The following is a 26,561-nucleotide window of genomic DNA, read 5'->3' as shown; positions in this document are numbered from 1 at the left end:
GGGGGCTCGAACCGGGATCCTTACGCCGGTCCCTGCACTTTGTGCCACGTGCGCTTAACCCACTGCGCCACCGCCCGACTCCCTATTGTTGTAGTTATTATTGTTGTTGTTATTGATGTCATTGTCCTTGGATAGGACAGAGAGAAATGGAGAGAGGAGGGGAAGACAGAGAGGGGGAGAGCAGCAAACCTGCTTTACAGCCTGTGAAGCAACTCCCCTGCAGGTGGGGAGCCGGGGGCTTGAATTGGGATCCTTATGCTGGTCCTTGGTCTTTGTGCCACCTGCACTTAACCCACTGTGCTACCGCCCGACTCCCCCCATTCCAAATCTTATTTCACAGGAGAATTCATTACTCAGTTAATGAAACTGGTACTTATTTATTTATGTGTGTATTTATTTAGATGCCATTGCAGGAGCTTCACTACTCAGGATCCACTTTTTCAGTGAGGGAGAACCAAAAGGAGGGAGGGAGGAAGGGTGAGAGAGATTCTACAGCACTGAAGTTTCCTCCAGTGTGCTAGGGGTTAAGCTCCAGCCTGAATATGTGCATGGAGGTTAGGTGTCTTCCCAGTGAGCTATTTTTATGGTCCTACCTTCAGCTTTTGAACAATGTTGTAACAACCTCCAAATTGTGTATATCATTGTAAAAAATAAATATGTAAGAGTACAAGAACCCGGAGGCCAGATGGTGGCTAATCTAATAAAGTGCACACATTAACACATTCAAAGACCTGGGGTCAAGCTCCTAATTACCCACCTGCAGAGAGAAAGCTTTGCGAGTGGTGGAGAAATGCTGCAGGTATCTCTTTTTCTCTGTCTGTCTGTAAGAAGGGGAAGGAGAAAAGAAGGAAGAAGAAGAAGGAGAAGGAGAAGGAGAAGGAGAAGGAGAAGGAGAAGGAGAAGGAGAAGGAAAAAGGAGAGGAGAAGAAGGAGAAAAGGAGGAGAGAGGGAGAGGGAAAGACGGAGAGGGAGAAGAAGTCTGAAGTAGTGGGTTCCTCATACAGGTACCAGCCCCCACTGATGATGCTAGTGAATGAAACAAAGTGCCTGTGCTGGACCTGCACCATTCAATATAGTAACCCTTAGCAATGCTATTCAATTTCATTTAATTCAAATGAACCACAATTAAAATTAAGTTGTTAGACCAGCCACATTGCAGCTATTCTGGCCTAGTGGTCTCTGTGTAAGACAGCACAGACATGGAGTGTCTCCATCTTCACACACCACTCCAGGGGCAACACTGGCCAGATGTTCTGTAAGGAAGTATGCAGTTAATAACTACGGCACATGCTTGAGTGTAATGGAGGCTACTCTGATTGTCAACAGCTTCCCACCTTCCCCTTTATATCTGGATTCTTTCCCCTGGACTGTAACCTCTCAAGGCAAATAGCACATTAAAAACCTCTCCAAATGTTCTTTCTGAATTATTCAGAGACCACAACGTTAGGAGCTTGTGATATTACAGACATGACAAAGTCAAGAAAAATCTCTCCAGTTAACTCAGTGATCTCTGCTTCCTTGACCCTATTCGAGCATAGTACTTGATACTTGAGCATATTCAAGTACCAATGCTCCCAGAATGGGAGCATAGGACCATATCAGGGACATGGACAATCATCTGAAACTGTAAGGCATTATCCAGGTAGTAATTGTTTCCTCATTATTTTATTGGCAAATTAATGGTTTACAGTACAGTTGTTGACACATGGGTATAATTTTTAATTATCTTTATTTATTTATTGGATAGAGACACCCTGAAATGGAGAGGGATAAGGAGGTAGAAAGGGAGAGAAACCTGAGGCCCTTCTTCACCACTCACAAAGTTTTTCCCCTGCAGGTGGGGACTGGGGGCTTGAACCTGGGACCTTGCACACTGCAATGTGTACACTTAAACAGGTGCACCACCACCAAAACCCAAAGCATTATCCAGGTAATTAGCTCAATTCTTCTCTCAAATCCAGAATAGCAGAGGGTAGAGGAGGCAAAAGAAGGGAAAAATGTTCAGGGATGCTAGAATGCTAAGGCACCTCAACACTTTCTAAACTGCTCAGATCACCAGTACCTGCTCCACTCAGTTTAGAGTGAGCCACAGTTCAGCTGCTGGAAGCCCCAGCAAAAACTGTGGTGTTGTGCTTTCCCTGGTAAATACTGTGTCCTGTTCTGCCCGCCTCCCTCTCCAGCTCTCTGGCTACCCAGGCCAACAGCTCTATCTGGAATGTCCCAGAATGTCAGTAATGGAGGGCTCTTGGAGTCTGGTTCCTCAAGGATCTTGTAACAGTGGCAGTTACAACCCTCAGCTGTCAGCAATTGGGAAGTAAAGGACATTTGGGTTTGTAAAAGTAGCTGTTTCTGAGGCTAGAAGTGAGGTTGAAATACCATTTCTGCTCCTTAGTAGCTCTTTGGGATACTGAATAATTTATTTGACAACTCTGAATTTCAATTTATCTATAAAATGGACAAGGAAAAAAGAAAAGCCTCCTCTAAAACACCACCTCCTTACTCCAAAAATTTACAATGAAGAGGGGAAAATCATTTATCTTCTCTTTCCTGTATAAAGTATATTTAGCCAGAGAATTTGAACTAGTGATAGAAGGTTTTTTTTTTTTAAGTCCAATTAACAAATGAAGAAGTAATATGAAAGTAGGGGAAAAAAATCACCGTTTTGCAGTCACTAAGAGGCTAATTCTTCAATTAGACCATCAATGAATAAAGCCCTAATGAAAATTAACTAGGGAGAAAGACAACTAACTAATCTTTGCATCACCAGAAGCAAAAGAACCAGGCCATGTGCTCTTCTGATATGAGATAGCATTAAGCTCACAATGCATGTTTGGAAAAAATGTTGCTAAAAAAAATATTAAACTTCAAATCAGTTAAACTTCTAAAGTTATAAGTTTGCAGGAAATGTGCTTTAGAAAGACACACGCTAAAGAACACCTCAGAAAGCATACAGACACCCCCACACCTATGGACATCTAATCTTTGATAAGGGGGCCCAAAGTATTAAATGGAGGAAGGAGGCTCTCTTCAATAAATGGTGCTGGGAAAACTGGGTTATAACATGCAGAAGAATGAAATTGAACCACCCTATCTCACCAAAAACAAAAATCAACTCTAAATGGGTCAAAGACCTGGATGCAGACCGGAAACTATCAAATACTTAGAGGAAAACATTGGTGAAACACTTTCCCACCTAAACCTCAAGGACATCTTTGATGAAACAAACCCAATTGCAAGGAAGACTAAATCAGAAACAAACCAATGGGACTACATCAAATTGAAAAGCTTCTGGACAGCCAAAGAAACTATCACACAAACAAAGAGACCCCTCACAGAATGGGAGAAGATCTTCACATGCCAAACATCAGACAAGAGACTAATCACCATAACATACAGAGAACTCAGCAAACTTAGCACCAAAAAAGCAAATTACCCCATCCAAAAATGGGCAGAGGATATGAACAAGACATTCACTTCAGAGGAGATCCAAAAGGCTAACAAACATGAAAAAATGCTCCAGTTCGCTGATTGTCAGAGAAATGCAAACAAAGACAACACTGAGATACCACCTCACTCCTGTGAGAATGGCATACATCAAAAAGGACAGCAGCAACAAATGTTGGAGAGGCTGTGGGGACAGAGGAACCCTTCTACACTGCTGGTGGGGATCTAAATTGGTCCAGCCTCTGTGGAGAGCAGTCTGGAGAACTCTCACAAGGCTAGACATAGACCTTCCATATGACCCAGTAATTCCTCTCCTGGTGATATACCCCAAGGATTCCATAATGCCCAACCAAAAAGATATGTGTACATCTATGTTCATAGCAGCACAATTCATAATAGTTAAAGCCTGGAAGCAACCCAGGTGCCCAACAACAGATGAGTGGCTGAGAAAGCTGTGGTACATATACACAATGTAATCCTATGCAGCTATTAAGAACAATGAGCCCACCTTCTCTGACCCATCTTGGACAGAGCTAGAAGGAATTATGTTAAGTGAGCTAAGTCAGAAAGACAAAGATGAGTATGGGATGTCCCCACTCATCAACAGAAGTTGAGAAAGAAGAACAGAAAGGGAAACTAAAAGCAGGATCTGATTAAATCGAGAGCAGGGCACCAATGTAAAAACACTGTGGTGAAGGGGAGGGTGGCCATTGGACTTCCCGGCACGGCGGAGAGTGGGGGGCAGGGGTGGGTGGTGGGGATGGGACACAGTCTTTTGGTGGTGGGAGTGGTGTTTATGTACAATCCTATTAAAGTGTAAACATTATATAAACCACTATTTAATTAATATGAGAGGCGAAAAACTGATGATATGTCTAGAACTTCTTAAAACACAGACTAAGTCTTTTTAATACATAGGCTGTGTTTGATATATTCTCCTCCAAAAGCCTAGACCAGGGAGAACAGAAGCAATCGATAGCACAGCTATATACAAGATGCTGGGTACTATACCCCAAACCCTATCAAAGGGACTTTCCAAAGTTAACCCTATCACCAAATAATGTGATGATAATAATAACTATCCATTGTCTTCTTGAGCCCTAAGACAACAGGAACCTCACATTCCCACTATAGAGCCTATATTTCCCCCAGTCCTGGAACCTTAGGATGGGGCCCACTTTTCTGCATGCTGCTCTCAATTCAAATCAAATAATATTGCATCTGCGATCGCAACCTAATCAACACAACGAGTGCCACCCCAGCATGCTTCACTTCAGACTGTGACCAGAGACTTCAGGTGTGGAAAGACAACCCTTCAGCTTCATCACTCGGGTGAAACCTTTCCTTTCATAGTATTCTCTAATTCCATTCCAGGTGGTCCATTCCCCAATAAAGTCCCCAAACCTAGATATAGTCCAGGTCCCCTGAGACAGACACATTCACCTGTGCCCATAAACTAGGGGAAAAAATATATACCTGAAAGCAGAAGTACACAAGAGCATGCAGGGAATACCCCCCAACACTTCATCTGCACTATTACAGTCTTTAGATCCATGATTGTTCAACAATTTGTTTGGCTTTGTATGTTAACTCTCTTTTCAGCCACCAGGTTCCGGATGCCAGCAAGATGCTGACCAGACTTCCCTGGACAGACGACCCCATCAATGTGTACTGGAGCTCCACTTCCTCAGAGCCCCACCCTACTAGGGAAAGAGATAGACAGACTGGAAGTATAGATCGACCAGTCAACGCCCATGTTCAGCGGGGAAGCAATTACAGAAGCCAGACCTTCCACCCTCTGCAACCCACAACGACCCTGGATCCATACTCCCAGAGAGATAGAGAATTGGAAGGCTATCAGGGGAGGGGGTGGGATGTGGAGATCGGGTTATGGGAAATGTGCGGAATTGTACCCCTCTTATCCTATGGTTTTGTTAATGTCTCCTTTATTAAATAAAAAAAAAAAGAAGATGAATGTAAAGTGGAAAAAAAAAAAAGAAAGCATACAGACAGATCCAAAATGCAAGAATTACACAGAAAAACAGACCCATTTTCTACAACCACTGACTGGCAGGTAAGATGGAGTAAGGCAAGGTGAGAGTGGGACTAGCCTTGATCAAAAACCACGCAGATTAATGTGATGTGTGAATTACATGTTCTGATTTAAATAAATCCCTAACAAACCATTACTTGGATTATACTCTTATTTAGTTTGGGCATTTAACAAGTTCCCCCCCCCCATCACTTTATTACCATTTCCCTTCTTTCCATTTTAACCAGCCGGAGTCTGAACAACCAAATTTAATTATAATTTTTATTGTTATTGTTATTGGGGTTTCACCACTCTGCGCCAACTTTTTTAGATAGAAAAGCAGAGGCAGAGAGACAAAGTGTAAGAGAAGAAGCTACCACAGCACAGAGCTTTCCTCCAATACAAAGGGGACTGAGCTGCACATGTGGCAAAGGAGGCCCCCTCCCCAGGTGACCCATCTTCCTAGTTCTAATGGTAATAATTTAAAAGCAAATTTTAAACGTCATAACTGCCTGTCCTTTTCCACTCACAAATTATGTGTTATCCCTGTCCATAGAAATGGAGTTGGCATTTTCAGTCTTTAGGGACAGCTAGACTTTGCTTATTATTATTATTTTTGTGTGTGTGCAAAAGGAGGGTCAAACCAATGAAACACTTCTCTCTGCAATGAGACATTTAAGCTTTATATTCTTCACACAAATTGTCTGCCTCTGTCTATAACTATGGCTGAAATGTAGTAATTTACTGAGAATATACAATATTTGAAGCAATACTTAAGAATATGCTTATATCCTATGGTTTTGTCAGTGTTTCCTTTTTATAAATAAAAAAGTTATAAGCAGAAACATTCTGAATGTTATTCTATATCTAACAAATATTTAATATATCACAGTTCCTCATCTATTAATTTTGATGAAAATATTAATTTAGACTACTAAATTTTCTGAAAAAAATCTAGCCTACTGTGATTATGAATTGTTGAAGTAGATTTTATTGACAATAAAAATAATTCATATTTTAAAAAAGAATATGCTTAGTGATATATATATATATATGCCTGCCTTCTACTAACAAGTATTGTGTGTCTGCTGTGACATTTAATACTGTCCTTTTCCATTCTGTTTTTCTTGCTTTTTTTTAAGTCACCTTACTAAGGGGAAAATATTGATTTACAAACTGTTGTTACATTTTGCTTCTTTCGGACCAGTGTAAGGCTACTGATAGACTGGAGTTGAAAGTTAACTGTTAGCAGAATTTCATCTCAGCAACATCAATCAGCAGCACAACTAATATACTCAGTTCTATGACATATTTTTATAGCAGCCAACAGGCACAACTAGGAAAAAGACCTCAAGTTTGTATTTTCTTTCCTGTAGGAAGAGATAAATTTGCTTTTTTCCAACTCACCATATGAGTATGTGACTTATTATTTCTTATTTTAAACCAGAACTCTAATGATACTTTAGCAAATATCACATCTTTTCATATCAAAATCTTTTCATATGAATCAAAAAAGTATTTTCAACTCCTTTCACCTCAAAGTCAATAACAAGTGGGGGGGTGAGGGAAAGCACAGAATCTAAAAATTAAACTGGGTGCTAGACTTGAAATCTTATATGCATCCTCTAGTTTTAGTACAGCTCTCTTAATATAGCCAAGTTTTTTGTTTAGTTGATTTTTTATTTATGTATTTTTTAATGAGGAAGGAAAAAAGATTCACTACCAGAAGTCATAAAAAAATTCTCAGATGGTAAAACAGATAGTCCTAAAAGTTTCTGCCTACATTTATACACATACCTAAAATTAAACTGGCCGATTAATCTTGCTTCAGAACTTAGAAAAAGAAAGGCATTCAAAACTACGGTGTAGTCCTAGTGTGATGTGCCACTGCCTCTAATTAAGTGCAGGCCAGGAAAAATTATTCTCAGTTTAGTCTAGGGAAAGGGGCTCTGATAATTTCCATCTTTGCAATTCAAAATTATTTTAAAGATAGAGTATTTCTTTCCCAGTGTCTTCATTAAACAGAGCTGTTAAGAACTGTCCCCCAACAACCCCCAAAGAATACAGAGCTACCCAGTATTCGCCCCATATGCTCAGCTTTGAAGTGTGAAGCTGTGACCATCCTACTAGACTCAGACACCACCATCAAAGCCATCTCATTACGCCCAGTACTGAGAGTTAAAGCAGGGGGCTTTAACCACTCCAACACAAACACTGCATTAACAAAGCAACCGCAATATTCCACCCCCACATGGCTAGAACTGGGAGAAATTTTTACCATATGTACACATGCACGAGATACGGAAAGTCATTGTGCTGGAACATCATTGAGAAGTACATTAAACATGCTGACTAGAGCTGGCTGTTATTCTAAGAAGCTAGAAAAAAAAAAAAAGATGCAGCTGATCTATATGATGAAAGAACAGAAACATTAAGCTGAAAAACAAGATCAAGTGCAATTCCTAAATTGCATTTCTACTGCCAAACTCTGTTGCCTGTTCTTTCTTGAGGTAACAGAAAACAGTGGGGGGGAGGACACAAAACTCTAGTACACAGCACTGTGTGCTACTGTTTCCTCTGCCATGTCTTGTTTCTGAAGGACGAATAAGCAGACAAATAATGGCATGCTGCTAACAGCCTCTATGGTATAAAAATGAGCAGGACTAGCTAAGAAAAACTAATTTCACTTGTGCCTCTGAGTTTCAAATTATTGTTGGCATGATGGAAAAAACGAAAATGCAAAGAATAGACTTGATATACATTAATGGAAATGAGATCAGGGTAGGCACACGGTTGATTTTCCTATAAATATCTATTAAAAATAATACTTTTGAGCATTTGTATGTAGTGACTTCCTTTCTTTTTGCAATGGAGAAATTTATGAATTGGAGAAGTAAATATAATGTGATCTGTTCCTATTATAATGACTGTGCAGTCGGTAAAGAGAATATGTGACCCCATAGACAGATTTCCACTATATTTTGTTGCATGTAAAAAAATAATAGAATAGTGACATTTATATCATAAGCATGTATGGAAATTCTATATCAAAAATATTAGAATATGTTATGTATATAAAGCAAACTGTAAGGAAGATTCTGGATTGTGTGCTCATGTTACACACACAGGTCATCACTCAGCACGGATTGGTGGTAGAAGCAACCAGGAACAGGGCTGGTGACCAGAAGTTAGCTTTAACTTACCAACAGTGTTCAAAATTTAGAAACAGAGGATTAATGAAAAGTTTCAGACAAGGCCTAACAAATAAGTTGTGAAAAATCCTTTGTTCTCCTGCTGTCTTTATGGAAAAACTATGAACAAGTCTTTTAATACTTCCAGGTCTGTTTTTGTGCTATAAAAGTTTACCTCTTCTCCGGCTCCCCACCTGCAGGGGAGTTGCTTCACAGGCAGTAAAGCAGGTCTGCAGGTGTCTATCTTTCTCTCCCCCTCTCTGTCTTCCCCTCCTCTCTCCGTTTCTCTCTGTCCTATCCAACAACGAAGACAACAACAATAATAACTACAACAATAAAACAACAACGGCAACAAAAGGGAATAAATAAAATAAAATATTTAAAAAAAAGTTTACCTCTTCTCTATCTTCACGATAAACATGAGTATCAGTTGCCCCCAAACTCTTAATATAGTAAGTATTTTCAGGGAGTATAGGCTCCCATGAGAATATATGATACATTAAAAGCTTGTGGATACATCTGACACAGATAGACACACAAATACATATCCAAAGATACTGTATTTCCCTGCATATAACATAGACTTTCATGGAGATGTGTACACAAGGAATTTGTTCTTCCTTTGTAGGGCATATGCTGAGGTAATTACCACTTTGTGTAGACATGGTATTACTCATTTAAAGAATCACATTTCCTAAGGACCAAACATATTTAATTTATAATGTATTCAGTAACTCATTTTATTTAATCTGTCCTATGGTGCCCTCTAATTGTTTCAGATTTCATGATGCCAGCTTTCTTGAGAGAAGTTCCCCTATGACACGTCTCTGCTATGCCACCATGGCATTTACTCCAGTAAATGGAAGCCTAACAGACACTCCAACACAAATACCTCTTCACTGATCTGAATAACATTTCTCTGAAATAGAAACTGAAGATCATTTTGCAAATGGAGGACCTATAAGAGAAACTATCTGCTAATAGACTTTAGAGTTTCAGAGCTGAAAGCACTTCAGAGATCCCTAGCTCAGAAGCAGTTTTCAGACACCTTGTCACGCAACCCTCAAAAGGCACCATGTTTGGAATACTGGCAACATAAAACTGACAAGAGAGATCCACTCTCTCTTTAAGATCGAGGAGAACTGTCAAGACTAGTGCCACCCTCTTGCATCAGGCCACAGAGAATCACAAAAGTAGAGAGCTATTTACTTGTAACAGGCAGAATACCAGCAGCTTTACATACAGACATTGTTTTTCTCATGAACATTCTTGCAGAAATATATTATTCTTCATTGCATAAATACAAAATCCCCCAAAAAAGATTATTACTGGGGGTAAGATAGCATAATGGTTATGCAAAAAGATTTTCATGCATGAGGCTCCAAAGTTTTGGGTTTGATTCCCCCATACCACCATAATCTGGAGCTGTATTCTAGTAATAAATAAATAAATAAAAGAAAATAAATAAATGAATAAATGTATGTTTCCTAAAATCATCTGGCAAGTAAGGAGCAGATCTATAATTGGACCTCAGTTTCATTTAAGCCCCACATTCTTTTTTTTATTATTATTATTAATTTTTAAATTTTTTATTTATAAAAAGGAAACACTGACTAAACCATAGGATAAGAGGGGTACAACTTCACATAGTTCCCACCACCAGAACTCTGTATCCCATGCCCTCCACTCATAGCTTTCCTATTCTTTAACCCTCTGGGAGTATGGACCCAAGATCATTGTGGGATGCAGAAGGTTGAAGGTCTGGCTTCTGTAATTGCTTCCCCGCTGATGGGCATTGACAAGTCGATCCATTCTCCCAGCCTGTCTCTCTCTTTCCCTAGTGCGGAAGGGCTCTGGGGAAGCAGAGCTCCAGGACACATTGATGGGGTTGTCTGTCTAAGGAAGTCTGGTTGGCATCATGCTAGCATCTGTAACCTGGTGGTTGAAAAGAGAGTTAACATACAAAGCCAAATAAATTGTTGACCAATCATGGACCTAAAGGCTGGAACAGTGCAGATAAAGAGTTGGGGGATGGGTCCTCTGTTTTGTAGATAGCTAGTTGGCATGTTTTAGTTATATTGCAAAGGGCCTGTGGCTATACTAGGTTTTTTTTTCTTTTTGCCTAAGCCTGAAATCTGATATGCAGGTGGATCCTAATTATTGCCTGGGGAGATGATGTCATGGCTGGAAAAAGGACCAGAAAGCTGGATCAGGGAAGAGAGTAGCTCCCAAACATGGGAAAGGTGTATCAATATTGTTGACTATAAACCCCATTGATTTGATGTGATCTGGGGCCCATATTCAGCTTAGGAGCCTATGTGACCTCTGCATCCCTGTAGATCTGAGCTCACATTCTGTGGTCATGAGTAGGAACGTTCTAAGCTGCCCCAATATCAGGACCCATCTTCCTCAGGTGTAGCATAGAGTATATTGTCCAGCCTCCCTTCAGAGGATGGAACATTCTCTACCATTGTTGATCCAAGCTGAAGGCAAGGTTCTATGGGGTAAGCCCCACATTCTTATTAAGTTCACTTACCATGTGGCTTCCTTGTCTAGCTACTCATTTTCTACTCCATTGCTGATCAGAAACTCCTGGGTGCATGGAGGCATGCATACATACATACAAACATGCATAAATATCAAGTGGATAGGTAGGATTAGAAATGCACCAAGTGCTTCCATATTCCTCTTTCAAAGGAGTTAAGAAGAAGTTGGAGCTGCTTCAAAGTATATGGGACATGGCAAGGTCTTAAGGATGGCCAGGAATCCTTCCACTGATCATTGTATTAGTCATGTGTAAGTAGCCTTCATTAGAGTCCCATTGAACACAGCAATGAAGAGTTAATTCGACTCTTTTTTTTTTTCTCCAGGGTTATTGCTGGGCTCGGTTCCTGCACCATGAATCCACCGCTCCTGGAGGCCATTTTTTCACCCTTTTGTTGCCCTTGTTGTTGTTGCCTCGTTGTGGTTATTATTATTACCATGGCCGATGTTGTTCGTTGTTGGATAGGACAGAGAGAAATGGAGAGAGGAGGGGAAGACAGAGAGGGGGAGAGAAAGACAGACACCTGCAGACCTGCTTCACCACCTGTGAAGCGACTCCCCTGCAGGTGGGGAGCCGGGGGCTCGAACCGGGATCCTTATGCTGGTCCTTGCGCTTTGTGCCACGTGTGCTTAACCCACTGCGCCACGACCAGACCCCCCTAATTCGATTCTTTTACCCAACCACTGATTCCCAAAACAGAAAGCAAATGGTCGGCAAGGATGAGCTGTGTTTCCTCATGCTGGCCTCCAGCCACAATGCTCAGCAGCCTCTCAGTATTCTCAAGTCTGCCTCTACCTCTCTCCACTTTCCCCTTCAACAGATCAGTCTTCCTAGCTCCCCTAACATAGTCTCTCTCTATCATCTCTCAAGTTATATCCATTCCCACATATCCTATTCGCATGTCTTTAAATCTCTTTCAAGAGAAAGAGACTTTTTGTTCACAACTGGTTTTCTTCCACATGGAGAGAGTTCTGCTGGTATTATTGGTTGTTAGGCATTATAGCTCCTGCCCTTCCCCAGATTCACATGTGAAATTCCTTGCCCTTCGGGGTCTCAGAATATAACCTTCTTTGAGAACATAGGCGTGGGAGGGACTGGGCAGTGGCACATCTAGTTAAAGCACACATATTACCAAGTGCAAGGACCTGGGTTCAAGTCTCCACTCCCCACCTGCTTGGGGGTCTGCTTCATAAGTTGTGATGCAGGTCTGCAGATGTCTATCTTTCTCTACCCCTCCCTATCTCCTTATCCTCTCCCAGTTTCTATCTGCCCTATCTAATGAAAAGACATAGAAGACAGGGAAAAAGGATGGGGTGGGGGGCAACTGGCCACTAGGTGCAGTGGATTTGAGCACCTTCACTGAGCTCCAGTGATAACCCTGGAAGCAAGGGAGAGAGACAGAGAGAGAGAGAGAGAGAGAGAGAGAGAGACTGGCCAGAAAACACCCAGAATCAGCAAAAAAAAATCTTGAGAAAAAAGAACAGATCACACTCCCAGATTTCAACTATATTATAAAGACATTGTAATCAAAACTGCCTGGCAATGGTACAAAAATAAGATACACAGACCAGTGGAACAGAACTGAAAGCCCAGAAATAAACCCCCACACCTATTGACATCTGAATTTGGATAAAGGGGCCCAAATTATTAAATTGAGGAAGGAGGGTCTCTTTAATACATGGTTCTAGAAAAATTGTGTTGAAACATGAAGAAGAATGAAACTGAACCACTTTATCTCACCAGAAACAAAAGTCAACACCAAATGGATCAAGGACCGGGAAGTCAGACTGTAAAATATCAAATACTTAGGGGAAAACATTAGTGGAGCACTTTCCCATCTAAATCTTAAGGACATCTTTGATGATACAGACCCAATTTCAAGTAAGACTAACACATAAACCAGTGGGAATACATCAAATTGAAAAGCTTCTGCACAGGAAAAGAAACCATCACCCAAACAAAGAGATCCCTCACAGAATGGGAGAAGATCTTTATATGTCATACATCAGACAAGAGACTAATAACCAAAATATATAAAGGGCTCACCAAACTTAGCAACAATAAAACCAAATGATCCAATCCAAAAATGGGCAAAGGATATGAACAGAATATTCACTACATAAGAGATATAAAAAGGCCCAACAAACATATGAAAAATTGCTCCAAGTCACTGATTGTCAGAGAAATACAAACTAAGACAACAATGAGATACTATTTCACTCCTGTGAGAATGTCATAGTTCAGCAACAACAAATTCTGGAGAGGTTGTGGGGACAAAGGAACCCTCCTGCATTGCTTGTGGGAATGTAAATTGGTCCAACCTCTGTGGAGAGCAGCTTGGATAACCCTCACAAGACTAGAAATGGACTGTCCTTATGACCCAGTCTTATAAATCACTACTTAGTAAATATGAAGAAAAATAAATTGAATGGCTCAAGCTTTTTTGAGTATTCTGAGTATATATTCCTTTAATCTAAGCACTTAAGGTTTCAAATTAGCAAACTGACTTAATTTCAACAATGAGCTTAAATTGTTAGTGCATATCTAATAATAACTTTTTTTGAAATATTAAATCACCTACAATCTTAGACTAGGGAGAGCAGAAGCAACTGGTCTTGTCAGTATATAAAATATATATATAATTTGCAAATAATATTAAATGACATAAATCATGGTATGGTCTTGTATGGAACCTCTGGGGCTTTGTTCATTTTCCTTCACGCTTCTTTTGACCCATACCATTTGATACTACATTTACTGATCTCAACCAAATGAAGGCAACCAGGGCCACCTAGACATGTTTCACTTCAGACTATGTCCAGAAATGCTAGGCCTGAGATGTCGACCCTCCAAATCCAAAACTCTGGTGAGACCTTTCCTAACTCATAGGACTTTTAAGTTCCATTTCAGGTGGCATACTTCATAACAAAGTTACAGAACCTATATATATATATATATATATCAGGGCCCATGAGATAGGGAACATTTGCACATGTATCCATAAGTTAGGCGAAAATATATATCATAAAGTATAAGTGCACAATAGTTTGCAGTGACTCAGTAAGTGCAGCAAGCAAGCAGAAAGACCTAAAAATGAGACCATAAAGTACTTAATCAAACATTCTCTACTTAAACCTTGATACCCTTCTCATCTACTTTTTACTTCACTTCCCTCAACAACTCTAAGCCTAAGCCTGTCAGATAAAGTAGAGGCTACAAAAGCTGGTTAAGGGCAAGACACTGGCACACTTTATTTTATTTATAATTTTCTATTAGTGATTTAATAATGGTTGACAAGATCGTGGTATAAGAGGGGTACAATTCCCACCACCAGAGTTCCATCTCCCCTTCCCTTGGGAGTTTCCCTATTCTTTATTCATCTGGAAGTATGGATCAAAGATCTTTATGGGGAGAAGAAGGTGGGAGGTCTGGCTTTTGCAATTGTTTCTCTGTTCGACATAGGCATTGACAAATCGATCCATATTCCCAGCCTGTTTCTATTTTTCCCTAGTGGGGCAGAGCTTTTGGGGAGGTGAGGTTCCAGGATACATTGGTGAGATCGTCTGTCCAGGGAAGTCAGGTTGGCATCATGGTAACATCTGCAAATTGGTGGCTGAAAAAGCATTAAGATATGAAGCAGAACAAACTGTTTAATAATCAGGAACCTAAAAAAGTAGAGCAGATGAAATTTAGGGTCTTCATGTTGGAAGGATCTAGGAAGTCTATTTTAGGTATATTCCAAGGGGCCCATGACTTTACTAATTTTTGACTGAGCCCAACAGCTAACATGCAGGCGGGATAGGAGTACTGTCTGGGAAGATGGTGTCAGAGTTGAGGATAGGACTAGAAAGCTGGTTAAGGGCAGAGAGAAGCTCCCAGATATAGGAAGTCTATATAAATAGCATTAACAGTAAGCTCCATCAATCTGACCTCAGGCCCATACCAGTGACATACTTTTACGATGGCCCTTTTGGTCACTATCAGGCCATCCTATCATCTGGGGCCTTGGTCAGGGAATCCTGGGATTCCCACACAGATATGATGGACCTAGACCTCTAACAGATCCTTCTCTCCACCATCACTGGTCATCTCCATCAGGAAAAACATCATAAACTCTCTTGTGGGCCTCTACAAACCCTTTCCCTCAATGTAGAACAATAATAGTAGAAGTTGCTCCACTCTCTGAAAGGAGGCTGGGTCAACATACTCTGCCACTCAAGGAAGACTGGTCCTGAAATGAGTGCAGCCTAGAATGTTCCCAGCTGTGACCATGGAATGCAAGCTCAGACTGACAGGGAAACAGAGGTTACACAGGCTCCTGTGCTAAATATGAACAGAAATGGGCCTGGGGTCAGATCAATGGGGTTTACAGTTAATGACATTTATATACCTTTCCTATATTTAGCAGCTACTCTCTGCCCTGATTCAGCTTTCTGATCATATTACCAACTGTTATAACCCTCCCAGACAATACTTTTATCCCACATGCATATTAGCTGTTCAGCCCAGACAAAAATTAGTAAAGTCACGGACACCTTGGAATATAGCTAAAATAAGAGGCCGGGCGGTAGCACAGGGGGTTAAGCACCCATGGAATATAGCTAAAATAGACTTCCTAACTTCTTCCAACATGAAGACCCCAAATCTCATCTGTGATACTCTTACCTTTGGGTTCTTGATCATCAAACAATTTGCTCTGTTTTATAGCTTAATGCCTTTCAGGCACCAAGTTGCAGATGCTACCATGATGCCAACCTGACTTCCCTGAGCAGATGACCTCACCAATATGCCCTGGAATCTCACCTCCCTAGAGCCCTGCCTCACTAGGGAAAGATAAAAAGAGGCTAGTGTTGTATGCTTTACATTGGGTTCTAGTTCTCCCCCGCCAAGAGAATTGGATCAGTCCAGTTAATTTCGCGGGCCTGCTTGGCCCCGCCCCTAGGAAACCCGCCAGAGTTCCAGAGTGACAGAGTTCCTGAGTTCCAGAGTAAGAGAGAGTGCTTGTGCTGCCGCAAAGAGACAGCAGAGTTCTGTTTGATGATTAGTTTGTCTTAGTTTATGAATCATTGTTCCTGAATAAAGAAATACAGCTTCCCTGCCCAGCCGTTGTCTCTGCGTCTCTGTTACCCGCCCGTGAAGCTAGCCCGGCCAGCAAGAGCCTACAAAATTTTAACAACAAATGGCGCCCACGTGGACCTGACCTGCGCATCTCTCAGATAAGTAAAGACAATTTGGCTACCTATGCACTATGGCCTTCTCTTCTGCTTGTGAAGAGATCTCCAAAGGCCTCTGCTCTTTCTTCACAAGACTGTTTTGCTGTTTCTGGAACATTTATCTCTGGACCACTCTGTGGTTTCCACTCACTCGGGCGAACTCAGAACAGCCAGCAGGAAGAGCCAGTGGGAGGGAGGCAAGGTGTGGAGCTGCTGTTTCCACCTGGTTAAACAGCCAGCCAGCCAGCCGGCTACGCCCAGACAACCCCGCTCACCGCGCCCGCAGCCCCGCAGCCCCGCAGCCCACAAGAGGCTGACGCCAACATGCTGGAGCCCAATGCCAACACGCTGGAGCCCGATGCCAACATGCAAGAGCCCGAGGCCAGCCCACAGGAGCCAGCTCTCCACCGTGTGGTGCAGGGCACTGGACGTGTGATCCCTCCACACTGCTCGGCCACTGCGAACAGGGCAGCAGACATGGCAGGGCTATGGGGCAGGGCCACGGCGGCCTATCATGGCCGCCACCCCTGGGCACCTAGGTCCACGCCTTCTACAAAACTGGCCTGCCTGCCCTCTTGCTATAAATTCTGGAACCATCCCGGGCCTCCCGGACCCCCGGGCTCCCTGCCGAAACTGGGCACACGAGATCTCCAGCCGCCGGTCCAGTCTGAAGACAGACAAGCTGGAGTACGCAGAGATTTGTGCAGAGATCGTAACCTGCAATTCCTAGAAGTGAAGCTGCGCAGGAAGCCACCTCCGGATGGTGAACCCCCCCCCCCCAATAACTAAGACAGTACAGATTTAAATTCGTGTTTAAAATGACATGTCTTCATAACAAAGGTTTCTCTCCTTGTGTATTAATGACCATGCTTATGTATATGTTTAAAGTTTGGTAAACAGTAACTTTAAGGCTAAATTCTTACTAGTCAAAGTTAAATGAAAAAGGTTTTCAACGTAATTCTCATAAAGATAAAATTAACTTACATTTAAAGTCTAAGGTAAAAATTAGTTAACAAGCAATATATTTTAACTAAGTTGGTCTAAACAAAAGGTTAAATAGACTTTTTGATATGTAAAACTCTCCATTACCTTCTCTATTAGAAATGGTAGATCGCACAATGGCTATGCTAATTATTCTCATGTCTGAGGTTTCCTTTCCTGAGTACAATGTGACTCCATCTTGAATGGGTGTAACAAAAGGTTAAAAGACATTGTTGTTATGTAAAAGTCTCAAATTCCTTCTCTATTAGAAACGTTGGATCGTGCAGTAGATATGCTAATAACAAGTTTTGTTTCATAGTAAGTAAATTGCAGCCAGCTGCCTTTGGGACTCTAGGCCGTTCCCCGCCCCCATGCAAATACCCGTCGAAGAAAGTACGCCCCCCAGAGGCAAGAAATGTTTTTTTTTAAGCTGATAAAGTTTAGCCCACAGAGGCAGATATGGCCCCCTCAGGCCTTCCCTTGGCAACACGCTGGTTCTTGTTATTTGCTTGCATGTTTCTCCATGTTTGTGCCAGTTTCTTTTTTTAAAAATGCCTGTATGATATATGTTTCTGTTCACCCCACACCCTTGATACTGTAGCCATTTAGTTAAAAATAAAAGGGGCAATTGTATGCTTTACATTGGGTTCTAGTTCTCCCCCGCCAAGAGAATTAGATCAGTCCAGTTAATTTCGCGGGCCCGCTTGGCCCCGCCCCTAGGAAACCCGCCAGAGTTCCAGAGTGACAGAGTTCCTGAGTTCCAGAGTAAGAGAGAGTGCTTGTGCCGCTGCAAAGAGACAGCAGAGTTCTGTTTGGTGATTAGTTTGTCTTAGTTTATGAATCGTTGTTCCTGAATAATGAAATACAGCTTCCCTGCCCAGCCGTTGTCTCTGCGTCTCTGTTACCCGCCCATGAAGCTAGCCCAGCCAGCTGGAGCCTCCGAATTTTAACAACAGGCTAGAGGTATGGATCCACCTGCCCACACCCAAGTCCAACAGAGAAGCAATTACAAAAGCCAGACCTTCCACTTTTTGCACCTCATAAAAATTTTGGTCCATATTCCTAGAGGGATAAAGAATAAGGGAGCTTCCAATGAAGGGGACATGATACAGAACTCTCGTGGTGGGAATTATATGGAATTGTACTCCTCTTATCCCCTAATCTTGTTGATCATTATTAAATCACTAATACAATAAATTAAAAAATAAAAATATATGTAGACAGAACATAAGCATTACAGATATAATTAGTTAAGATAAAGCCACCTACTGGAACAGAGTGAAGACTTAAACCAATATTAATGGTGTCATCTCATAAAAGAGGAAATTTTGGCAAAAGTGTGTGTGTGTGTGTGTGTGTGTGAGAGAGAGAGAGAGAGAGAGGTATTGCATGTGTGATTTACCCGAATGCTAATTTTTTTCCTTCAGATAGACAGAAAGGAAGAGACTGTGCAGCATTGGAACTTCCCTCACTGCCTTCACAGCACTTCCCATCTGATACAAGCTCAAACTTGAGCTGTGCACATGGCAAGGGAGGCACCATACCAGGTCAACTGCTTCTCCAGCCCGCAGAGGAAATATGGATAGAAACAATACCAGAGAGCATGCCATATGAAGAGACATTCACAAGTCAATGGGACTAGATCTTTGCCTTACAATTCTCAGAAGAAACCATCCTTGCTGACGGCCTCATCTTGGACTTCTGGTCTCCAGGACTGTGAAGTAATAAATGTTTACGATTTAAATGACCCAGTCTGGTGCTTCTTATTGCAGACCCAAGAAATTAATGTGTTGCCTGGGCTGCCTGCCAGCGTCCATTCACTTCTGGGGAGTTAGGGAGACACTGTGCATGCATAAGCCCACCCCTTCCTTCCCAGGAGGTCTCGGGAGGTAACATGCATTCCAGCCTACTTCTCCTTGTCACTAAGCTTCTTCCCATGGGCAGATCTGTGCTGGCTCTAACTGGCTAGATGCGTCTATTAAATTCTCCAGTTGGGTAAGTGCAGCCATCAATATTAGCTTTGTTAATAATAAAGTTAGTATCTCCATGTCTCACCTGCTTTTCTCTACTGTCACATTAATTCAATATTTGGGGAAAGCAAGAACTGTACTATCTATATTGTCCTGCTTTAAAGTCTACTACCAGCAGCCATCTCTCCAGGAAATGGGAGTAAGCTAGCATCTTTTATTCTCCTCTATTTCTATGGAATAAACTTTGTGCCCTATTTTTATTGATTTAGTTATTTATTATGTATTCCCTTTTGTTGCCCTTGTTGTTTTATTGTTGTAGTTATTGTTGTTGGATAGGATAGAGAGAAATTGAGAGAGGAAGGGAAGACAGAGAGGGAGAAAGACAGACACCTGCAGACCTGCTTCACAACTTGTGAAGTCCTCCCCCCCCCCCCCCGCGCAGGTGAGGAACCAGGGCCTTGAACCAGGATCCTTGAGCAGGTCCTTGCACTTTGCACTATGTGCACTTAACCTGGTGCATTACCGCACAGCCCCCAATCTTGAGTCTTCTAATAGACTCTGACCCTATATGAAATGGCAGTCAGGAAAGTTTGCCTGAAGTTTCACTGTAAATGTCATAAATGGCATCTAAGCTAGGAAAGAATTACAAGAACGGTATAACCAGGCAGTAAAGACTTCATATAATCCACCTAGCTATCCTAATAAGAAGGTTCTGACAGTACTTTTACTCTTGTCAGTATTTTCAATAAACCTTAGCCAATACTCATCAGGATGAATCAGGGAAGGAGGAAAAGCCAATACAACAGTGAGCTATCAAGCTGGTTCTTTCTATGAGCAAGTGGGACTTTCTAGGACAGGCCTTAGAACTGTCCATCTTAGGGGACAAAGGACAAAGACATTTATCTACCAGCTCCAGTCTTCATATTAGTTACCAGTTTCCCCAAGGGATGCCAATGTTCTTGTGTTTCAGATTGCCGTCCACCCAAAGTGAGTGAGAGATACCAGTTTCTCAAGTATGGCTATGTCCATCCCAAATTACTGATCATATAAGAAAGGTTTAGTTTATCCCAGTTCTATCATTTAGTCATTCCTTTCTTCATTAGTAAAAAAAAAAAAAAAAAAAAAAAAAAAGATGAAGTAGTTATAACCCTGTTGCATTTAATGAACCTTTAGAGACATGCACTTGTACTTCCTAGAACCCCACTTCCCCAGAGTCCTACCCCACTAGGGAAAGATAGAAACAGGCTGGGGGTGTGGATCCACCTGCCAACACAACACCCATGTCCAGCAGAGAAGCAATTACAGAAATCAGACCTTCCACCTTCTGCACCCCATAAAGATTTTTGGTCCATACTCACAGAAGGATAAATGATAGGGGAATAAACCAGAGGGTTCTGTACCCTCATTCCACCAGGATCCAGAGCATTTGTCACCAAGAATCTTATTTTTATACCACCAATGAAAGGGAGGAGAATGTGGAAAACACCAGTGGAAAACAGGAACTGTTCCTCTTATCAGAAATAGAAAGCAGTAATAGGTGTAGGGGTGACTTAAAAAGGAAGTGAAGGCAGGATGTTGAAAAATGGGAAAAATATCTGTATACATGGATATAGACAGATATTTTTAGAATCAGCTCATATCAGTGGCCTTGGGAGAACTACTGCAGATTCCAAAGGAGGGGAAGGGGACACAGAACTCTGGTGGTAGGAATACCCCTATTTTCTTACAATTTTGTAAATCAATATTAAATCACTAATAAAATATTATGAACAAATGAGTGGCTCTCCCTCCTAAGTGGGGAGAATAGTCACCAAAAAAAGAGATTCAAAAGGCCAGCAGACATATGAAAAAATGTTCCAAGTCATTCATTGTCAGAGAAATGCAAATTAAGACAACAATGAAACACCACTTCATTCCTATAAGAATGTCATACATCAAAAAAAAAAAAAATGGAAACAACAAATGCTGAAGAGGTTGTGGGAACAAAGGAACCCTCCTGCACTGCTGGTGGGAATGTCAATTGGTCCAACCCCTGTGGAGAGCAAACTGGAGAATTCTCAGAAGGCTAGAAGTGGATTTACCCTATAACCTACAATTCCTCTCCTGGGGAATATATCCCAACGAACCAAACACAACCATAGCAAAAAGATGTGTTATATACCTATGCTCACAGCAGCATAATATGTAATAGCCAAAACCTGGAAGCAACCCTGGTGTCCAACAACAGATGAGTGGCTAAGAAAGTTGTACTATATATACAATGGAATACTACTCAGCTATTAAAAATGATGAGTTCACTTTCTCCACCTCATCTTGGATGCAACTTGAAGGAATAATGTTAAGTCAGATAATCCATAAAGGGAAGGATGAATTGGGACGATCTTACTCCTGGACAGAAGTTGAGAAATAAGAACAGAAAGGATAAACACAAAGCAGAACTTGGACTGGGTTGGGGTATTGCACCAAAGTAAAGTATTCTGGGGCGGGGGTTTGGTTTCAGGTCCTGGTACATGATGCTGTATAAAGACCTAGAGGTGGGAGGTGAAACTGTTTATCAGAAAAATGAGAAATTTTACAAATGTATCAAAAACTGTATTATACTGTAAACCATTAATTCCCTCAATAAAAATTAAATGTGCTAAAGTCAATGGAAATCAATTGTAATAGTTTATTTCTCAATGCACAATATTTTGGGGTTCTCTTCTTCTCTTCTTCTTCTTCTTCTTCTTCTTCTTCTTCTTCTTCTTCTTCTTCTTCTTCTTCTTCTCCCCCTTCTCCTTCTTCTCCTCTTGCTTCTGCTTCTCCTTCTTCTTTTTCTCCTTCTTTTTCTTCTCCTTCTTTTTACCTTCTTCTATGGTGACAGTGACGGATAATTCTCAAACTAAATTTGATGTTCTAAAGCCATGTTCTAACACGTTTGCAAAATCAACCACAGTTTTTACTATGGAGATAAAATGCTAGTGTTGGAGAGAATTACATGAGAACCTGTTGGTATGCATGAGACCCCTTCTGTTTCATTTGGTTTAAATCCCCCCTGCTTAACACTATTCTATTTACATAACCACTTCATTCTATTTATATAACCGCTGTTAACAAGCACCTCCCTCCAGGGCATTGGTTCAATCCCCACTGTTTCATGATATGTTTTTGCTCCACCCCCCCTCCTTGTCACACTCTGATTGTCACCAGTCACTTTTCTCTCCACCCTCTCTATGTCACACCCTGTTTCCACCCTACTTGTCAAGTATATATAAAGACAGCATTGTGAGTTTTAGAGTACTTTACGTTTAGTTTAGCTCAGCTCAGCTCGGCTTAGATTGTGCTGCGTCCTGCATGAATAAAGAGATACTGCCTACAGCTCAACTATGAGTCCCTGGTCGTCTGTTACCTGCCCGTGAAGCCAGCCCGGCGAAAACAACCTAACCCGTCGAAAACGACATATGGCGCCCAACGTGGGGCCAGACCTGCGCAACTCCCAGATAAGTGAAGACTTTGCCTACCTATGCACTATGGTCTTCTCTTCTACTTACGAAGAGGTTTGCCAAAGCCTCTACTGTTTCATCATGAGACAGTTACTCTGTCTCTGGAACATTTTGCTCTGGGCCAAACTTTGTTTCCCTGACCGGGAACTTTGGTTTCTTATGACCGGGATAATAGAGCTTGGGAGATGCACGGAGATTTCTCCTTGGACTTTCTGGATTCCCTCTCTCATGTTTCCCGAGGAAAAGGACTACATTTCGCTCCAGGCCATAATTCCGTTCTTTATGACCGTGATCGTAGACCTTGGGATATGCATGGGGATTTCCCCTGGGACTTTCTGGACTTCTTCTCGAATGTTTCCCGTGGAGAAGGACTACTCTAGTTTGAGGAGCATTCTCGAGTACCCTGGCAGTTCCCAAGTATGGAGACACGTGGTTAGTTCTACTCTCCTGATTGGATTCTTTCTTCGATGGGAAGACACTTTTAAAAATGGGTGCCTGAAGCAATCCAGCAGGAACAGTCCGAAGCACCCTAAATGGAATTTCGAGGAGCTTTTTGAACTAGGTCGCCCTCCGGGGATTCTTAATCCTACATGGTGAGATCTTGATAATCTGGTTCAAGTTGCGTTTCATAAGAGAATGATTTGAATGACTGAATTTTTGTTTGACATTGACTTAAAAAAAAAAAAATGCTGGATGCAGCCATGATTTCTAGAGACATCCAGAAACAATTCAAAAATTGTTTTTTCCCTCCTATGATTTCTCTTTTACGTCTTGACATGAATCTGAAACGTTTAATCCTGAAAACTGTATGAGTTATGGGTGGGGCAGATAGTGCAATGATTATGTTAATTATTCTCATGCCTAAGGCTTTTAACCGTGGTTCTTCTGTTTACCTTTCCACATTTTATTGAGTTTAAAGTGTTTTAACAACCTTGAAATGATACTAGAAAGGACTTCCAATTATAATGGAGTTATCAATGATAGTAAACTTCTAATCTGCTACAAGTTTTGTTTGACAAGTAAGTGAATTTCAGCTGTCAAGTCTTCACATGAAAAAGCATCTACTCAAATGGAATTCCCGGAAATCCATTTGGACCCCTGTTCTCTGACATCGCCCCCGGAAACCAATGATGTGACCTGGCACGGCCTGAAGAAACAGATTCACAGACTCGAAAGCTCACTCTCTACAGAAAAGCAGAATTCTGGTGGCCAACATTCCCCATCGAGACAGACGTGCAGCGTTTCATCCTCCGGCATTTTCTTCTGTGGTCAGCTACTTTGGACTGACACCTCCATCGGACTTACTGGTACACACTGCTGTGTTTCTCAAAGACTAACTTCAGCCAATTGCCTTGAAACTTTATAGACCATGTCCCCTCGCCTGCAGGCTCTGTCCCAGAGGCAGAAAGCTCCCCTTCCTTATTAGGTTATGCCCACAGAGGCATGAAGCGCCCCAAGAGACAAGAGATGCCCACAGAGGCAGGAAACACCCTTTGAGGCAAGAGATGCCCCCAGAGGCATGAAGCATTCCCAGAGGCAAGAAATGCCCTTTCGCCTGCTAGGCCTTGCCCTTTGAGGCAAGAAAAGCTCCACTTGGCATCACACTGGTTATTGCTGCTCGCCTATTTTGTTTTCCATGTCTTATGCCAGTTCTTTTGAAAACGCCTGTACAATATATGTTTCTGTTCACCCCACAATGGCCATTAGTTAAAAAGAAAGGGGGAATTGTTGGTATGCATGAGACCCCTTCTGTTTCATTTGGTTTAAATCCCCCCTGCTTAACACTATTCTATTTACATAACCACTTCATTCTATTTATATAACCGCTGTTAACAAGCACCTCCCTCCAGGGCATTGGTTCAATCCCCACTGTTTCATGATATGTTTTTGCTCCACCCCCCCTCCTTGTCACACTCTGATTGTCACCAGTCACTTTTCTCTCCACCCTCTCTATGTCACACCCTGTTTCCACCCTACTTGTCAAGTATATATAAAGACAGCATTGTGAGTTTTAGAGTACTTTACGTTTAGTTTAGCTCAGCTCAGCTCGGCTTAGATTGTGCTGCGTCCTGCATGAATAAAGAGATACTGCCTACAGCTCAACTATGAGTCCCTGGTCGTCTGTTACCTGCCCGTGAAGCCAGCCCGGCGAAAACAACCTAACCCGTCGAAAACGACAAGAACCCAATGTCTAGTTTGACTAATCTCCATCAAGTCCATGGCTGCTGTGTAAGACAATCTCCATAGCAACAAGAGAAGTAGAAAATTCTCGAATTGAAAAGTTGTTCCTGATTTGCCAGATCAGCCCATGTTTTGACAATCTGTAACAAGGTAATCGAAGGGTCTCAAGACTATCACAGAAGTGTTGACGTCCTGTGAATTTGTCATGGCACATGTTCTCTAAGTCATATGAGGCTAAAAAAAATCAGAAGCTGATAATTCTAATCAAATTCTTTAATGTTTTATATAATTTAAGATATTTAAAAAAAAAAAACACCATGCAAGTGCACTTTCTTTACTCATAGAAATTACTTAGCACTTTATCTTTCTAGTCCTTAATGTAATGAAATGGTGAAAACACTATTTTAAAAAAAACTTATTCATGACACGAAACAAAAAGTAAGGGTCAGAAAAATTGCACAAGCAATAGACTTACAGTCCTGAGGTATCAGAGATCTTGGGTTGAATCCCAAGTGCCACCAGAAGCCAAAGCTGAGTAGTGCACTACTAAAATAAATAAATTAATAAATAAATAAATTAATTAATTAATAGTAAATGGGGCTGGGCAGTTGTGGTAGAGCACACATATTATATTTAGCATGCTCAAGGACAGGCAGGGCTCAAGCCCCTGGTCCCCACCTGCAGGGCAAAAACTTTTGAGCAATGAAGTAATGCTGCAAATGTTTCTCTTGCCCTCTCCCTCCCTATCTACCCCTTCCCTTTTAATTCCTCTCTGTCTTTATCCCAAATAAATAAATGAAATGAAATAGTCAAAAAGTAAGTTTCCACATCATTTACAAAATTCACAGGTATGATTCAGAGTTTGAAAGATGACAACTATGTGGCCTGTTTTCACTATCAGATCCCTGGAAGAACTGACTTGGGCACCTTCTCCACCCAGCACCATCTTCACTGAATCCCTTTCATGAAGGTTGGTGCGTGAATGGGAAGAGAGAGTGTCACACTTCAGGGGAAATGGCTCCCACACACACAACTAAGAAAAAAGTGAGGAGACATAAGGGAAATTGGACAGTCCACAGCAATTCCCAAAGAAACCATTTATTAAAAAATTAAAAATCATAGAAATGGCCCAGGAGGTGGCATAAGGGTTGGAACATTGGATTTAAAAGGAGATGAGGTCCCAAGTTCAATCCTTAGCAACACATATGCCAGAGTGATGTTTCAGCTCTCTCTCTCTCTTTCATGCTAATAAATAAACCTTTTCAAAAAACATCGTAGATATCCAGGAACTGAGACTTAATATCTTCAGTACTGAATTTAAACAGAAAAAATAATCCTGTTCCTATAAATTTACCACTGATTTCAAATTAAGTGAACTCGTTTTTTTTCTGAAGGATCTAAGGTAATTAAAAATCACCAAGAAGAGTTAGAGAAACTAACTTCCAACTAAAGCTGGAATAGTAGATCCATGTTTGTTTTCACTTCTGAAAATCCCAAGAAATGAGGTAGTGAGGAAATATTT

General features: G+C 41.4%; 1 protein-coding gene across 1 annotated transcript in view; it reads right to left on the bottom strand.

Annotated features, from left to right (window-relative positions):
* Positions 1 to 26,561, bottom strand: part of FTCDNL1 (formiminotransferase cyclodeaminase N-terminal like) — a 50,331-nt gene that overhangs the window by 10,583 nt on the left and 13,187 nt on the right. The window lies entirely within an intron of this gene.

This window comes from Erinaceus europaeus, chromosome 7 (assembly GCF_950295315.1).
Source record: "Erinaceus europaeus chromosome 7, mEriEur2.1, whole genome shotgun sequence".
NCBI classification, from domain to species: domain Eukaryota; kingdom Metazoa; phylum Chordata; class Mammalia; order Eulipotyphla; family Erinaceidae; genus Erinaceus; species Erinaceus europaeus.
The sequence above is the reverse complement of the archived record's forward strand: the minus strand, read 5'-3'. Positions and strand labels throughout refer to the sequence as shown.